This window comes from Myzus persicae, unplaced genomic scaffold (assembly GCF_001856785.1).
Source record: "Myzus persicae strain clone G006 unplaced genomic scaffold, MPER_G0061.0, whole genome shotgun sequence".
In the NCBI taxonomy this organism is placed as follows: Eukaryota; Metazoa; Arthropoda; class Insecta; order Hemiptera; family Aphididae; genus Myzus; species Myzus persicae.
The window spans coordinates 125715-132014 of record NW_019103956.1 but is presented as its reverse complement, the minus strand read 5'-3'; positions in this window follow the sequence as shown (position 1 = coordinate 132014).

Below are 6300 nucleotides of genomic sequence, written 5' to 3'. Positions count from 1 at the left end.
TTTTTTTTTTTTTTTTTTTTTTATTGAATAAATAATATAGTTACATACATTAGTTATTTAATTCACCCCATTAAGCATAGCTTGTGGCGAGGTAAATGAGTTGTTTGTTAACAAATAAAGTCATAAAAGTCATAAAATACATAGAAATTACAGTATTTAAATAACTTATTTCCTAATTAGACATGCAATACAGTTAAAGATTAAGTAACAACCAGTTTACAATAGTTCTTTTTTTAAATTCATAAATATTTTTATATACATTTTTTACAATATTTTTTTTCAGCTCAAATGGCGGTATTTTAGTCAGTTCACTTATTACCTTGAATGGAGGGGGGGCATTTCATTTATTCATATAAATAAATAATTTAGAAGCCTACTGATTAAAAAAAGTTTTTATTAAGAATACTTTATTTTGAAAAAAAGTGACTTCTGAGTAAGTTATGTAAAATAGGTAGCTCTAATGACAAATTCAGTTTTGGCAGAACATCTTTTAACCTAAAAATAGTATTAATTTCTATCGCAATATCAAAACCACGATTTGTTCACGGTAAGAATATTTTTTAAATATTTATTGGGTTTACGTTCGATGTCGCCAAACGTCATGCAACACGGGTGAACAAATTCAATTTTCAAGTGAACTTTCTCAACATTGCATAAACCATAACCAACCAAAAGTATGAAATCTAAATGTTAAATAGGTAGGTAGCTATAGTTTCAAAATCTAACGTTTCTTATACCGACAACTAAACAATAATAGGTATTTAATACTTATATACATACATAATATGCACGGATGCACTACAAGTTACAACAGGTGTGGAATTTTATTTACGCGTGTACACTGCAGTATTATATAGGTATAACATAATTTGGGGGAGGCCGGCTTTGTCCCAGTTCGCTTCGAGTCTGAAGGCGATGGCGTGCAGTCATTTATTAAAATGTAAAGAAGTTAAATAAAATAAATTTTGTCCGGTGAAGAAGTCAAGAGCAAGCGGGTATTGAATTACTTTTCCCGGTGTAAAACATCTGTACTACCAAAAAGGCTGCTCATTTCTCAAAATGAGTTGAATATGATACTAGAGTTTCCCTGTAAGAGGAAGACCCGATGTGGTTTTTGCTCCAGGCCGAGGAAATACTCGGAAAACTGGTACCTTTTCACGAGGTTCGATGAGTTGCCGTTTTAGAGCCTCAGCTGAAGGTACAGGTAGGAAAATGGTGAGGAACTATGAAAGCACTTGACTTGCCATCATAATAAAAATTCAACGGGGACGAGTCTGCAATCATTTTCTGTTAAAGCACTGCTCAGGCCAAGACCGAAGGCCACCAAAACTAAATTGATTGGATAAGAAAAAAACTAAATTCTGCCTGCTAGAATATCCTAGGTATCCGTATTCGAAGTAGCGACTATTTTCAGGAGCAGGAATGTGAACATGTGATAATCTTGAACTCTGGCAAAATGCATGTCCGAAAAGAAAGTCCTAGTCGGGAAATGTTAAAACGAATGGCTGTACCATCGGGACTCAGATGGCTAAGAAGTAACCACCAAGTCCCCCATTCATATTCCCCGTTCTAAAATGTGTGGTAACTGGTAAGCAACGTACGTACCTACTTACATAATACTATAACACAATAAAATAATATTATAATATTGACACTTTGTCGAGTAGGTATGCGATAGTGCATATTTATTATTTTGTTCACATATACGGAGACCGCGTATGAAGTATTCAGCAATACACTACACCGTATGTAATAAAGAAACACAATATTACTACTGCAGGCAAATATAAATATATATAATGCCTATTGTATCAATTTTAATAATCTGAGTTAGTTTTTACATCGTGATAGTTACACAGTTTAGAAGTGGAATATCATTGCTCAAATTAATAAAAATCTCTTTAAAAATACTTTTTTGTTCGTAATATTAAGTTTTATTTTAATTAATAATCTACAATTATCAGTGCAAATGCCATCACCATTACCAGTATGGCTGATTGCGGTATACAACTAATTTTCATGACGACTAGCTAAAAATAAGACAATTCCTATATGCCCATAGAATATTCCTATTAATAATAAATATTCCTCCCCCCCGCGTAGGACTTCTGTACCACCCGCTCTTGAAGCGGATTGGTCGGCAGAGCGTATATTGTTTTCAGAATAATGATTTCTTGTTGTGTTTGAACGAGATAGATATTAATGATATTATATACTATGTAAATACATTTTGATTTGAACGCTGTAAAAAAAAGCAATGTTGTATTTTTATTGTTGAAAATTCTTAACCGTTTAAATACCTTGTCAGTGTACGTATGGAAATATTATTACTATAGTTAGTAATGAGCATAGCAATGAAATTAAATATTAACAGATTATTATGCGCTTACGCACCGCATGTCCGCATACCTACACATATTTTACAGCCGTCATAATAATAAAGTACCGGTATCGATAACACTAACGAACCAACCGCGGTGCCTTTACAATATATAGGTACATCGTATTGGTGTTTGACAAAGATGTGATTTTTATCACTTAATTGTACATAATTATAATTTATAGGTACCTAATATTTTGTCAGCTGTTGTACCTTCACATGTCGCATATGGCCACGATTTAAAATATACATGTTTCGCAACAAACCTATATAGATTCCGAGGTGCAATATTTACATCAGCATTTAAGATAATCTTAAATCGTGTTAGTGTTTACGGTTTTTATACCCAATAATGCGCATTGGTGCATTCCGTATTATACAGTTCAGTGCAAGTACCTGAGGTTATTCGTTTTAGAATTAGGTACAACAAAAAAATAGAAAATAGTTTCATGAGAAATCGAGTGAATATCCAATGTTGTAAAAAATTTAACTTCCAACGCTCATAAAAATGTAATTTGACTTTCCAGTTGCCTTTTTTTTTGATACAGGTAGACAAACCCAATTTACAAATCTCAGATGTAAAAAGAAATTTTTTATGAACTTCTAACTTAAAAATGTTTATAAGTTTTTTGACCAAGCCAACATTTTTCTATTGACATTAATTTTAAAAAACTTATTAACATTTCATATGCTTATTAATAGCTCAACATGAATCAAGATACTTTGAAAATGTGATGGAGTATAGAAAAGAGTTAAATAAACAAAATGGAAATTCCATGTATCTACGGTAACTTTTTTTAAATATACACCAAAAACCAAAATCGATATTATTGAAAACTGATTTTGTGTTAAAATCCCAGTTTTTTCTTTAATTGTTTTTGTTTTTCCCGGCATTTTTGAAAACTGCTGGGAATTTTATTTTTATTTTGATTAATTAATCTAAATTCAATTTCCCATCGGAAAAGAGACTGAAGTTGAAAATTGAAGGGTTATTTATTTCGACTACTTATCGTGTTCACTATACAAAGAAAAAAAAAACACTCATCAGTCATCACTGTAAGATCAATAAATTTATTGCTCCGCTCAGAATATAAAATTCTAGAAATCCAATTTTGGATATTGAAATACTGTAATAAATGTTGTAATATTTTCAATAAGAAGGAAAAAGGGCTGAGTGAGCATGCTTGGTGAACCATCTTGTATATTAGCCATTATAGGTATGTACCTTTGTATTGTATTATCGTGTCAAGTATAATTTCATTTATTTCATATAGGAATAATATAAATGTAAGTTGTTTTCCCGCTGTAGGTAACTGTAGCCTGTAGGTTCATCACCAATAAATTGAAAATATGTGCAATGTGCATTGACCTGTTCAGCTGATGTTATCAAGTAATCTAGTTCATAATAATATGTCTGTCTATACTTATATACAATAATAATAATAATTAATATTTAATAATGATAATTTATAGTTACTAGTAAGTTAGGTATAAAAACTTAATTTATTCACATTATATATAGCATATAACTACAGTCTACAAGTACATACTAAAATATGTTTACCTCCTATGCTATTACTACTATGTATCTATGTATTAAAATTCCTAATTCCGATTAAATTAATTATGTTAGTTAAATTACTATTATTTATTTAATAAATATTATTTGTACAATAAAATTCGTATATTCATATTATAACAATTATAGTATATATTATCTTATTATTCAATTATTGAATAATGCTTGTTTACTACATTTTACAAGAAATTTCTTTTTTTTTAAACATATTCTTAAATTGTTGGGTTGAAGATACTAATAGAGACTGCAAGTGGTTTTAGTCATAGGCGTGTGCATAGGGTGTGCCAGGACGGCGTGCTATTTGTACGACTTTTATTCATTCTGGGGCTTTGTTTTATGTTTAGGCTACAGAGTAAATAGCACAAATGATAACCCACGAGGATGAAGTAGGAACCAATTAAGATAACCAGTTAAATAAAACAACCACTAATAGTGATATTGATATACATAATATATAACTCATCACCGCCGTTCAATGTTCAAGTTCGATGGTATATTAGTGATAATATTAATTTTTATTCCAAGCCATGTATTTATGTACTACTAGCGCAGATTATATTAATTAATTAATATTATTTAATATAATCTGTACTACTACTTAAACTACATAGGTATAGTATTAAATTATTAAAAATTGTATTGAAGTGAACATTATTTAGGCGAGGAAGCTTGAGTCAAATTCATGAGTTCAGCCGTTGCTGTCAAAAAGTGTTACTTGGGGGTTTGCGGGTGTGGTTTACTCGACACTAAGGTTTCTAAACGGTAATAAATAATAATTCATTTGTCTTATCTTTGTATAATAATAATAATAATAATAATAATAAATTAATTTCAATTGAACATTTTTTTATTTTCATTTTTTCAGTACAAATTTAACATTTGACCATGATGGGTGATGACCTTTTTTACATTCCCTCTGTAAAGAAGTTTCACTTCATCCTCACGTATACTATTGCAATACTCACTTTGTTTTAAGTAGTCGAATGATCTAATAATTGTATTCAATATTCTAATGTCGGTGTATTAATATGTTTAATTAAAAAATATCTTTAAAATTATAATAAAATATACCTACTTATTTTTCAAATAATAATCTATTTGTGTAAATATATAAAAATGTTTTTGTGAAACACAATTAGGTATAAGGATAGGTATTACCCAATATGAGTTTCAATAAATTTATATTTTGCATTCAATTCTTTAATTTCTTAATTTAAATTTTTTGGTAAGGGGGGGAGCTTAGGTTTATTAATGCCCATTTAAGAGAAAGTGGCCCAATTTATTCATGGCTCAACCCAAAACAAATTACTGCACACGCCTATGGTTATGATGAGAATCATGCAACCCTTCATTGATTAAAAAAACATTTTTATACAGTTGCCAATGGACTCAGCGTCTCAACACATTCACATATTGAGGATTACGAATTAATAAGAAAAAATATTAACTCATAAGTCATTATAAAATATGTGATCGACTATAAAATAGGCCTTCCAATAATGAAGACTTAGCGGATACCGCATTGACGTCACACATTAAACGCCACCATAGCTAATACTCGTATTCATAAAAAGTATAAAAAATATTTTATCAAACTAGGAAGTGACCTGGCTCACCGTCTACATCGTTGTTTTAAACTTATAAGTACCTAATAACTATATTTTATTGTACGTTCATTTCTATATTATTTATTTATTTCACAAAAGCAATAATACTGCACTGCTATAAACATATATAAAATAATTGTAACTAGGTACTGGGTAGAGTTATCAACATTTTGTAGACTTTGTTAGGATAATACTAATAATTAACAATCGCGGACTCATGGTTAATGACTAATGTTATCGTAATTCGTACTTAGTAATTTTATTTTGTTTGGAAACAGCTCTTTTTTAAATATTAGAAAATAGAAGGTAATATATCATATTATTTCAGATTCTATAAGCAATGAATGTATTAATTACACAATTATGTGTGTGTGCCTACATGTTTTATGGTGTCTACTGTCTATCAAAATCGAAGTTCTAGAAATCTGAAATTGAGGAGAAGGCTTAATATTTTTTAGAAAAATACAATTACAATGTTAGTACTAAATATATTATCTATACATAGATAACATGATAAATACAATTTGATAACAATATTAACAATTTTTTATATTTTTAATTTGTGGATTTTAAGACGCATGAACTATTTATTACATAAATAAATACATAATAGGTGTATATCATTTCCAAAGATGGGGGCTAAAGACCCCTCCCCATCCCAAATCCACTCTCCATCTATCAATTCTATCATTTCCTGTAATTTCTAGTAAAATTGCTCCAGTTTTCAACATAAA